The following is a 13,452-nucleotide window of genomic DNA, read 5'->3' as shown; positions in this document are numbered from 1 at the left end:
TAATAGATAACATATTCTATTCAACAACCTGGATGCATGACTTTCCAAAAGAAAATGTTTTCCGCTTTCAAAAATGATAAGAGAGGAAAACAAATGTAATGTTTAAAACATGAACGGTATTTCGTTCCAAATAAATGCAGTTTATATTCTTTGACAAACACTGGTGTTTAAGCTCTAAGACCATAAAATTTCATAATACAGGCCAAACATCTTGTAAACACAGAAAGCTTCAAAGAGAGAGACTACTGCAAAAGCTGACACATCGCAAAATACTTTCACCTCACAAATAGTTTCATCAATACATTGAATTCTTTAAGAAAAACAAAAATATCTGTGTTCTCTGATCTTCATTATCAAAAACAAGAAAACAAAAGAAAAGCTTGTTTGAAGTCATACGGGGGGGGGGGGGGGGGGGGGGCATTTCATTGATGAAAAAAAAAAATACATGCAGCGTTTGAAACCAAATCGCAGCACAACGGCCGCCATCTTGTCTCTTTATTCAACACGCTCTCTCTAAACCAGCCGCAGCTCAACCACTTTCTGTTTCACAATTCGTGACAGCTACAACATATTTTCAGCTGCTAATTATAATCCAAAAATATTAGCCGTTTTGACACGCTGTATTGACACTGTGTTACTGTGGCTAAATATTCTGAACGGATTCACCATCAGCTAATTCACGCCACTTCCTCAGCACTGTGATTTCAGTGCTCAGTGTTTATTTCTGCAGCCTAATGGTCCAAATCTGTGATATTTTTAATGAATAACAGCTCATACTGAGTGAATGTGTCTCTTGGTTGATTTTTACAGCCTATACAAGCGGTTTATTTGATTTAGTAAAGCGAGATTTTAGTCAAAATCCAACATCTGGTCATTGTTTGGGAACAAAGGATGGTGGAGATGTTCTGTAAATATAGAAAATTACCTCAATTTTCATTCTAACATTTCTGATATAGACCATAAAGACAGCAAGCATCAATTTAAACTGTTTAAAGCATTTTAAGTAAACAAAGCCATGTTCCACGGTGTATGGACATAATATAATTCATATTCCTTTAACTTCTTATCTGAATTACTCATAAAATCACGGGTCAACTCAGAAGATCAGAGGGGGAAACCAATCAATTTATTAGGAACAATGTGTTATTTCTTAAATCAATTTGATCTGCAGCACAAAAGCAATTGGAACAGCATTGTAAACACATCAGCAAAATGAACAACTACATTAATGCAACGTGCACACACACACACACACACACACACACACACACACACACACAGAGAACAATAATGAGAGCCTTGAGCCACAGAGGCCACTTCAGCAATACTAAACCAAACACAATGAAGCTCAGGGCCGTCTAAAATTACACTGAAATTACAAAGAAAGCAGCTGATTTACTGATACTTCAACACTAGAGGCCTGGTTGTTAAGGTTCAGAATGAATCAATAAATAAAGAAATAAATAGAAAAGAAATGGGGTAACTGAAATTTTAATTGCAAGAATGCAATTAAAAGCCCACACTTTATTACAGTGAATTAAAGTTGACATGCAAAACATTGCATAATATAGAGCCATTTTTACTTTTTTTTTGGGGGGGGGGGGGGATTTATCTGGATTTTTCTGACAATTTAAGCAATTGTCTAAAAAGAACTGAATGCATAAATATACAAATGTAAAGGTAAATGGTTTAATATATAACAATATAATATAATATTTATCATAAAATGTAATGAACAAAATAAAAATAAAAACAGTTGTGCTTTCAAACACAAAAAAAGGAGATTTTTGTTAAGATATAACTTATTTTTATAAACTGTTGTTTATGGATGATATTGTTAAAGAATTAATTGATGGACAACAAAAATGGCTAAACTGAATTTTAATAGCTAAAAAGCTATTAAAAACCCAAAGTACTTCACAATATGAATTATATATAACAAGCAAAAAACAAAAAATCATAATATAAAGCAATTCCAAATATTTAGCAAATTTCTCTGTATTATTTTGATGATTTTGTCAATTAACAATGTTAAAACATAATGCATATCTGCAAAAATTTAACAGCAATTAACAATGCTAAAACATAATGCATATCTGCAAAAATTTAACAGCTGACATTTTGACTTTTTAAACACACACACACACAATTTATTTTTTCCAAAATTTTATCACCAGCAAAAGTAATTAGCTGGATTTTGAGTGCATTCAAATTAACACAAAGCGATTTTTTTGTAAGATATACATAATACCCAATACATAAATGTATTATGATATGTTTTAAACAACAGCACAAAACCTTCCTCTGCTTATTAGTAATGATGAACCTGAAAGCAGTTCTATTTCGAATAAACAAAAAGTCTTTGAATAATGTACCTGAACGTGTTCCACATTATACAGGTTAGTGTGTATATGGGAATCACAATCGAATCGTGGCGCAGCAAGGCTTTGCGATTCATCGTCAAACAGCACGGCTTTTACCTCCAATCTCAAGCGCTGCACACACGAACGACAGCGAAAGAGCTAGACAGGAGGAACTATAGATGTCAGTAAACAATGGTTCACCCATAAGGTCGCTGGACGCGGCAGAAAAGCTGATGGAAAAGCTAATTATGCGGTGCGGTCCAGGGTCAAGGCTCACCAAGGAACAGCGATCATTAGCACGGGCCACGAAATATCACATGGCAGGTGAGCCCCTCTGCCTGAACCTGAGAGGGACACGGAGGTAGTGGAGATGATTATATGTGATTTGATGGTTTGAACACACACACTGGAAATTACAGAGCGTGTTGTGCATGTAATAGGAAAATAATTAGCTGTCTCGCGGTAAATGGTTCAACAGTAACCTACTCTCTTTGTTAGGGCTAAACTAAAGCTAAATTCTCCATCCATCCAACCCACAAGTGGATGTTTCTGTAGGTGTGTGTCTACTTTAGCGTGCGGTGGTCATGTGGAGGGAGGAGAAGACTAATGTAGCATGAAAAACAATCCTGAGAGACTACATTAACATGTCTCATAAATGTAAAGGGTTCATGGTCAGACATGTTTCACTCGCAGGTCATTAGCCGTGCCAGTCTCACCTCTCACCTGATTGGCCTCTCAGTGGACTTAAACAGCCAATCAGCAGGTTTCAGTCCATTAACCACAAATAAACAGAGAAAGTTCAATAATCCAATAATGCACTGTGGAGAAAAACACAGACTCTGAGCCATCCATTCATTGGGATGTCTGTCTGCTCACTGCTTAGACAAATATACTATAAATAGATTTGAAATAAACTATTAAACTAAAACAGATGATAAAAAATAATAATAGATTATTTTGCATCACTGCTGAATAAAAATATTCATAAAATAACTATTAAAAACATTGAATGGTAGTGCATCACAGTTTCCACACACACAAATTAAAAACACAAATGAATAATCAAATATTTCTATGTATTTATTTATTCTAATATGCTGATTTGATGCTCATTTATCAATTATTGCCAGTGCTAATTTATTAATTATATTTTATATTATCAATTTTGAAAACAGCTTTTACTGCTTATATTTTCTTTTTCAAAAAGATCAAAAGAACAGCACTTATTTTAAATTCAAATCTTTTGAAACTATGTTTTTTATGTCACTTTTGATAAATTTGTATCACTGCTGAATAAATGTATTTATAAAATAAGTATTCATTATAATAATAATAATAAAAAACAAAGGACCAAATCAACAATTTCATTAATAAATGTATGCCTCTTCCAAATGTAAAACCACATTTAATTTCTAAATGTTTATTTATTAATATCTTCAGTAGTCTTATGGGCAAAGATTTAAGTTTGCAGTTTATTTATACAAAAATAACACAATATGAATAAAAAGGTATATATATATATATATATATATATATAATTGACTTTGTCTGTGATACATTTTTAGAACGTAGAAACCACAGAATATTTTGTGTTAAAATAAGAGATCCTCAAAATCTTTCTTTTCAGGTTTTAAGAGCTGATAATGTGAAAGCTGACTAATTAAAAGGCAGAGATGGGTGAGAGAGCTTACTGTAGATGCAAAAGCTTTCACTGACACAAAGACTTTCTGATGCTTTCTGATTGGCTGCCTTCAGCACACCGTAAACACAGAGCTGGCTTCAATTCTATTGAACTGTACTAAACTGAAACATGCTCACGATGAATGGACAACATGAAAGGGGTAATATAATGGCCATTTAAGTGCATTGGAAAGATGGACATGAAAAGGCCCTAGAACAACCCTTATGATCTATATACATCAGTACACTGGAACGATCCAAGTGTCTCTGCAGGGGTGTGTAAAGCGCAATAGGTAAACATTTATTCCTGGTATCCATGGTGTAACAGGGCATGTCAGAGCCATTTCTATGGCAGCTACTGAGGGAATGAATAAAAAAAAAATTACATCCAATCAGAAGCCAGTAAAAGTGTGTCACCATTACAAATAATAAAAAAACATTTGGGAAAGAGTCCATTTGCAACTGCATGGAAGGGGAGGACGATTTATGAAGCACTGCAAAACAATCCTACCGAAACGAAGCCTGGAGAAAATATCTGTGATTTCCTTTTGAATATAACGTCAGTAAAATATCAGTCATTATTTTCGAACATAACATCAATAAGATTTAAATGTAATGCAATATGTAAAGATTGTAATGTTGCAATTAATTTGCTGTTTTATGAAATATATATTGTATACCAAGTAAATGATCAGTAATTGCACGTTAATGTTCTATATTAACATTTTAAATTGAAAGCCTTAACTTACTCAGTGTACAATTTCATTAGAAAAACAACATAAAGAAAAAAAACTAAAAAAAAAAAAAACCTTAATGCTCTACATTAGTTGATTTAACCTACCCACTTTAAAATGTACTAAATTAAAAAAATTGTGTGTCAATTTTTTAGGTCACAGATACATTTGAAAATTTCTTTTTGCTTTCTTCTTCTTCTTTTTGCTTTGAATAGCAGCAGATTCATGCAGCTCAGTGGACTACTCTTGTTTCTTTCCAGTTGACTATCCAGGGACATGTTACCAGCGATACCGAGGCAGTGAATCTGTGCTGTATGCCTCACTGGACAAATGATCCTTGGCCTCGTCTTATAGAGGAGGAGATGCCTGTCAGGGGTCTGTGCTCTCGTCTCCAAAACCCAGAGTCCAAGACCAGCACAGTGTCACTTCATGCTGCATATACTGACACACACACACACACACACACACAGATGGCGTTACAAAAACAAATCTCCAGCGAGCTAACAGAACAGAGGTGGCAAAGGACAGCAATAAAATCCATCAAGGTTACTGTGGCAGCAGCAGGGTCAGTTCAAGTTCAAAGATCACGATCTGATACTATCTGACTCGCAGAGCTGTAATGTGAAATATATTCCCTTTGACTGCATAGAAGCTACAACCTCCATAAATATAGCCATGGGCATAAGAAATAAATATACTAAGTATATAAATTAAAGGAACCAGGACTCCAGGCTGAACTCTAACCACATTTCATCACGTTTCGTCTTTACAGATGAATGGTAGAACTGAAGTCAAATATTATCTAATCAACCGATAATAAAACGAGAAGAATGTCTGACATTGGAAAATTACTGAAACCACAAACGCAAGAAGCCTGATGGGTAATTTCAAGCACTTCTGCAATCTCGTTTGAATTCATCTCATTTAAATGGGGTTACTTCCATCTGTCACAGTTCATCTTGTTTTCCTGCCGGATTAAACTTTATAGATTGTGACAAAACACAGTTAGCGATGAGTGTACGACAAAAAGTCTCTGGTTGATAACAGCATGGGCACGTGTTACTCACTGTGAGCATATGACACATAAACACGGAGAATACTCTCAAAATACTCACGCCTTCATGTTCACTTCATGTTGGTGACACTGGTTAACTTTTGTGATAACATATAAAAAGTGTCAAAAATATCTAAATAATCTGAGTTAATGGAGAATGAATAGATGATGGATGGATGTTGGATAACTATATATTATTTCATATTTTAATAGAAAGAAATGCTGACCATAAAACATCACAAATAGAAATACATAAATAATAAATACTGTTAATTACAATAAATACCAATCTATTTCGTCACTCTCAAAAATCATCCTCTCCACTAGAAGGTTGATCAAGATCAAGTCAGATCTTAACTCCAGGACAGGGGATAAATCTTTCAACACAGATGAAGCATAGCTTGAAGAAGTTTTCAAAAATATGAAGAAAAAAAAAAAATTCCCCCACTATAAAAATCCCACTGAAACATCCACAGACTTTTACACAACCAAAAACCATGCACTTAATAATGTCAAAAATAGTTAAATAATGTAAGTGAATGGAAAATGAATGGATTGGCTCGCTGAAAATGTGGGATTCGAGAGTTCCAAATAAAACATCTTAAAGTGTGCATATATTTCTCATTAGTCCACTTGGCCTTCTTTTGGTTGAGTACCCTGTAAATTAAAAATAAACTCGTTTACAAGGCAATGTTATGTTCCAATACAGATTCATCTACTGTAGGTTGAGGGAGAGGCCATTTGTGATGAATTCATAATTGACAAGCAAAGCATGGACACACACACACATACGAATACACACAAGTGCATTTATCTGACTAATTCAGGAACTCATTAACTGAATTAATCGCAGCAATTAGCTCATGGAATAAGCTATTATTTTCAGCACATGGCCACAACTTAGTGATGTACAAATACACACACAGACGCAGATCCATTTAAAGTGTTGAATTATATTTGACAGGCTGGTCTTTAGGTTCAGTGTTGAATATGTTTGCATCTCAGTTCAGAACAAAGCAGGAGGAGTATGCTAATTTTCTCTCGATCCTTTTTCCTTCCCCTGTAATTAAAACAAATTAAAAAAAACTAAACAATATAACCACCAACACATTATGCTTCTAAAGAAACCACTTGGGTTTCTGGCGTACTTGTCACATTATGCCAGAAAGGAATTTAAAAAAATAGATAAATTAAAAACAATAAAAATGGCACACTTCCCAAAACATCAGCACCTCCCTTCAATTTAATCACTTTCAAATGTTTCCAGAAATGGTTTTTCGAGATAAGTAGAAAAAAAAGAAATCCTACTTTTACCCAAGAGTTAATTCTAAATTTAATAGATATTCAATGTTTTTTAATCCAAAGCATTTATTTCAGTTAATAAGCAATCCTGATTTTGGGATATTGCACGGTGATTCTACAACAGAACCGAATGTTTCAAATTCAAATTAACTGCATTTTCAAATATAGATTTAAATTGATTCTGTTTTGAATGACAGTTTGATCCAAAGTGTGAATAACCAACAAAATACAGCAACATTTTATTTTGAGCGGGTCAAACTAGTTTTCTACATTATATATGTGTTTATATGTGTATATATTAGAAATGTGTTTATCTAAATAATTTTCACATCAAAAGGATAGTGCTGTCAACTCAAAATGTTAATTTAGAGCAATTAACCGAGCAATTCTGAGTTTAGAATTTCATTTGAGTTTTTATCTCAAACTGTGATATAAAAAGGCAACATTTTATTTATTTATAATCCCATAACAAAAACAAGCCTCTATACAATAAAGACTCTTACATTGTTACAACACATTCTATGCCATATATATATATATATATATATATATATATATAAGCATTTTTTTTAACTAGAAAAGAAAATATGTGTATGTGCATTTATGTAATTATTGTCCAATAATAAAAAATTCTTGAACTTTCACTCAGTAGTTTCAGCAGGTGGAACAGATATCATGATCTTTATTCACGCAAGTGCTTAGTTTCAACTTCATTAAATTTCCGAGAATAAATCTGTGTTGGTATTGTGCTGTGAAATCATTTACTGATGACCCCTGGGTCTGCCCAAAACAAAACCTGCTTTGGAGATCACTGCAAACCGTTATCAATAAAACCATGGCGCTTCTAATTACTTCTAATCTTGTTCTCACAAATGCTTTGATACAAAAGAGCTTCTGAAATAAATAATTCTTACAATTTTCAATTTTTGAATAAGATATTAGATTTCATGCTTTCATTTTGTTTGGATGGAGGTAAATCAAAGACATCTGTATAAACTATGACCTTTTCAAAACCCTTGGGCTCACAACATAATATTACAAATATACTGAATATACAGCCACTGCACTGCATTGCATAAGTCATACTCAGATATTGAAATTGTGTGTGTATGTACAGTATGACAGCATACAACATAAAGCATCAGATATCAAAGTGTTTGCAATATTAGCAGTGAACAGAGTAATTTGAGTTGATATCTGAGAACAAAATCTTAAGATTATGTCTTTTATTTAATGATATCTGCTAATAGTAATCGACAAGTTCCAGTCATTTTGACCTGGAACAAGATTTTCTTTTCCCTGAAAATGCTAGTTAACATTACCGAACTGGATTAAAACTGACTTTACTTGCACAATATATACAACTTACTAAAAATATTTGAACTTTTTTGTACTTTTTAGGGATTTTCCAATCAAAAATATCTAGCCTATAAAAAATTGCTTATAAATTTCTTGTTATGGTATATTATTAACTGTGACGAGTGGGGCGGGGCCGAGAGCCGTGGGAACAGGAGCGAGGCCGGTGGAGTGATCGGAAATGAGCGACACCTGCGACACTCGCTGGTCTCGAGTCCCGCGGAGGAGATGGAAGGATATAAAAGAGGAGCGACGACAGTGAAGGACGAGAGAGGACCAGGCCTGGATTTTAGTTTGTGTTTTGGTTTTGTTTGTGCGCGGCAGTTGGTCGTGGGGGCTGCCGCACTGTTTTGTCTTTATTTTATTATTAAAGTCTGGTTTGATTGTCCGCCGCTTCCCGCCTCCTTCTTCCAGTGAATATGAAGTTTTAAATGCGTTACATTGGCGCCATACTGCTACGCCCGCTCGATGGCACCGCGGTTTCACCCCAGCGGCGAGGGATCTTCAGCAGCCCGTCCCTCCTTCTCCCAGGCTTCGGCACCAATGTGACGCATTAAAACTTCATAATCATTGGGAAGAAGCGTCAGATAAATGTAATGTAAATGTAATGTAAGAAGGAGCCGGGAACCGGCGAACAATCAACCAAACTTTAATAATCAAATAAACACAAAAGCATGTTTTGTGTCGCTTTGATTGATCTTAGAATATAAACCTCAGTTTTTGAGTGAACATTAGCAAAATTACCCGCCTTTACAGAAAAAAAAGAACGAAGATCAACAAGGACTACAGTCAATCAGTTCCAAAGAGAAATATAAAACCTGTCCTAACTGAAAGCAAACAAGTTGACATAAATATTGAATCCAAGATTTGGCAATAATATAGCATAATGAGAGATTTAAAAGCTACTGTGAACACCAAATTAGGCAAATGATTTTCAGCACAGCACAAGAAGCCTTACATGACTCAACACACTTGATCTGAATAAAGCAAATGTAAACCATTTGTGCCTTAAAATCTAGAGAATTCATCTAAATCTGTCACACTTTCATGTGCATTTACTACATGAGTTATTTTAGTACGCATTAGCCAGTAAGTATATGGAATCTGCACATCATTGCCTTTTATTTCATTTACTGTTACACATCGTAGAGCTCACTTCTACAAACATAGTGCTGACTCCAACTTTTGCATCATAAAATATGTCAAAGCAAGCATTTTTCACACCTATGCTTTGCCTTATTTCAACAGATGCATTCAAATTGAGCAATGATAATACTAGAAAAACGCTTTCAGTCCACGTTTCCGAGAAACGCCGCACTTTAGCTGCTCGGGATTTGTATGGAGAGTCATTTCCAGGCACAATCTCTATAGCTGCTGAAACTTTGATTTGACCCCAAGGAGTTTGCTTTGCACAGTTCCAGGAGAAGCCACAATAAAAAGAGTTATTATCAGAACGTGTTCGCTGTAGCCACACTGCTAATGAACCACCGGTGATGGCAATTATGGATTATCTTTGTAAAGCACAAGGGGATCAATTTATTTCTACCATGCGGGCGTGAAAGCATTACAAGGTTTGAGCCAAATACCAATACAAAACATTATATGCTCTGGAAATGTGTATTTTTAAGCAATAAAGTATTTTTTTTTTTCAATATGTATTTTAGCCCGTCTAGAGTCTAGAGTTCGTTTTACAAACACAACATGAATGATTATGGACGATTTCCACTGAGCTGCATTTATCATGTAAAGCTTTTCTAAACTATGGAATGACAGAGTGACGTCTATATGCATGTTAGAGTTCTTCGTTTATAAGTGAGTGCGTGCGATTCATACTTGCATTATTCTTCCATTCGCTCGCCTTTGTTTCTTGATCCCTAATTACATGAATTCTCATTAGTGGAGAAATGCATGCGTCATTGGCGTGCTGTGTGCCGGCATCTGCTCCTGTTACAGTGAGACTTATGCAGTTTCATGAGCCCATCTAACACACTTATTTATTTAATTTATTAATTTATTTTTAAAATATATATCATATAAGATAAATCATATAAGTTAGGCTTTTACACAATGCCATCACTGTGAAGTGAATATAGAAATTAATTTTAAATAATTTCGCTGTGATCTGAGCAGATGTTGTCACTTTTGCTTTATTGTCTAACATGAAAAATCATTCAAGCAGTATTTGCCTTAGAATATGCAAAGTTTAGTTTCTTTCTAAAATCGAATGTTTCAGACAATTTTATTTTTATTTTTAATTTATCCCTGCATCCTCAAATTCACTTTCCATATTGTTTGCTTTTTGTAAATTTCCTTTAATGAAAAAAAGCAACAGCCCATTACAACCCTCTTAATATAAGAAAAACCTTAATTATAATTGAATTATTATTTTTTTTTTTTACTTACAGTACAGTTTGTTCACCTAACAATGATAAAGAAGCTAACTTGTATGATTTCCATCTCCAGGAAGTCCAGCAGGAAATTAACAAAAACATCATATTCAATTTTGAATTCAAATTCGAATTCATATATATATATATAGTGTGAAGTGTGAGATATAAGCTCAAAATTGTGAAAAAGTCTGAATTCTGAGAATTGCTCTGAACAAAGTCTAAACTGTAAGACGTAAAACCACAGTTGCTAGGAAGAAAAAGTCATAATTATGAAATCTTTACATTGGGGAAATAAATTCTGCAGCACATTTATGCATTTTCAATATTTTTAGATTCACAGAGCTCAAAAGGTTCTGCATAATGGCAAAGACCGAGCCCTTATCCACACACACACACACACACACACACACACACACACACACACACACACACACACACACATCTCACTTCTGCCAAATAAGTCTCTAGCATTACAAATCCCTGCTAAACACTTCCTGCTCACCTTACACCTTCGATAAAACTGATTAGGACACAAACAGTCTATATGTGTTGGGAAACAGAGCCAGAATCCCTTGAAATGATAGTGTTACAAAGCACGAGGCTGTCCTGAATCACTGCTCCTGTATAATGAGCTGCGCAGCCCATCCTCCATCTCTACTGTACTTCCTCCAAGACTTCCTGCTGAGAAGGGGGCGGGTTCACCCCGCTGGCTTCCGCCTGCACCCTGATGTGAGCGTTCCCACAGGAAGGAGAGGCCTGATTTGATTGGTTACCAAAAACGTCCCTCCGGTGAATATGCAAACGAGGCACCTCTGATTGCGAGCCGTTTGAATGTCACTTTGTTGGACAAAAAAAACGGGTGAGAATGAAAGGAACTAGTTTGGCATCAATTTTCTCTGACCTCGTTTCTCACACTTCTGATAATGAGAGCATGAGGGCTGGACACACATTAGCGGTACTCAAGTATGAACTTTTTAAAAAAGCAGTCTGATGCAACTGACAGCAGAGGTTGTGTGGGGAAGCCATTTTCATTCCCAAATGTCACAGGAAAACCTTGAGTCTTGTTTTCCAGAGGCTAATCTCATCTTTCCTGACAAGTCCCCTTAAAAAAAACACAGAGCAAGAAAAGATGTATACACACATTCTACATTTATTTTTAGGCTCAATAATTATAAGACTTTTTTGTAAATAAATAAATAAAAAGTATGCATGTGCACAATACTGGTCAGGAGTTTTTAAAAAAATTTATATAAAAAAAAAAAAAAAACATTGAAAGAAGTTTCTTCTGCTCACCTATGCTGCAATATTTGATTTAAAAAAAAAATTGTAAAAACAGTAATTTTGTGAAATATTCTATTACAATTTAAAAAATAACTTTTTTCTATTTTTATATATTCTAAAATGTAATTTATTCCTTTGATGCAAAGCTGAATTTTCAAATACATTTACATTATCTAAAGAAAATGAGAGGGATGTCCCAGAAAAAGAGTTTTTACCATGCTTATACCATATTTACCATGTCAAAGTAGCCCAATCCCAAGACTTTGTAACAATTTGTAATTATGGCTCAGAACCTAATTAAGGCTTCCTCCCACCCATTTTAAATAAGGAAAAAATTTGAAGTTAGATTTTTCTGAAAAGTAAAAGCTCATTCTTCCTCAAAAAAAAAAAAAAACAAACAAAAAAAAAACTGCATGATTTTAACTATCATTCAAAAACAGTTAATACTTTGGGTTTTGAAAATGTAAACTGAAAATAATTATCTACTTATTCTAACACCTTCAAAAAGTAAAATACATCCTAACAGTAACTGATATTGGGTATTCATTATGTGTTTTAATTAAACATTGCTCTTAAAAGCTTTAACTTGGAATAAGTAACTAGAATAACCGCAGTTACAATGGTTTACAAGAGCGCACATCAGACAATAAAGTGTTTTATAAGACATCAAGAGAGGCAAAGATTGAAAGGCAAACATACAGAGGAGGAGAAAGATAAAGATGCAAAGTGAGAAAGAAGAGCCAAATAAAAGCTATTCTGAGAGGAGTTGGTGACAGTTTGTGGACACGTCGTGAGCATCCAACAACTGAGAGAGCGACTGCAGTTTCCCGGCCGCGGTTCGGTGTCTCGGAGCGAACCTGTCAGGCGACGCGGTGCATTATCTTGAAAGGCGAGTGATTAATGAAGGCAGAGCAGAGTTTGGGTACGGAGGAGGCGGTCTGTGAATGATCAATCTTAATGAGCTCTCCTGCCGTCTGCATATTAACTGCAGGGGACGTAATGTATGGCTCACAGAGGGTTGCTCCCTTCTTAAGAACCATAATAAGAAGAGACTCACACCAACCTCCACTTCAGCTCCAAATACATCTCAATGGATGATGGCAAAATAATTATCTAGCATTGACTCCTTGCACCTCCGCGGCGGAAGATGCTCACACAGGGCGACGTGCTCGCATTTACACCTGCTTCCAGAAATGATGATAACAAGCAGCTGGATTATCGGACGATCTCGCGTGGGATCATCTTTGTTCTCTATTCTAGTAACTACAATATAGAACATGGATGAGTCCACA

General features: G+C 34.9%; 1 protein-coding gene across 4 annotated transcripts in view; it reads right to left on the bottom strand.

The window, feature by feature from the left end:
- Nucleotides 1-13,452, bottom strand: part of LOC132092162 (kelch-like protein 29) — a 240,087-nt gene that overhangs the window by 72,353 nt on the left and 154,282 nt on the right. The window lies entirely within an intron of this gene.

This window comes from Carassius carassius, chromosome 18 (assembly GCF_963082965.1).
Source record: "Carassius carassius chromosome 18, fCarCar2.1, whole genome shotgun sequence".
NCBI classification, from domain to species: Eukaryota; Metazoa; Chordata; class Actinopteri; order Cypriniformes; family Cyprinidae; genus Carassius; species Carassius carassius.
This window is presented reverse-complemented; position numbering and strand designations above follow the sequence as displayed.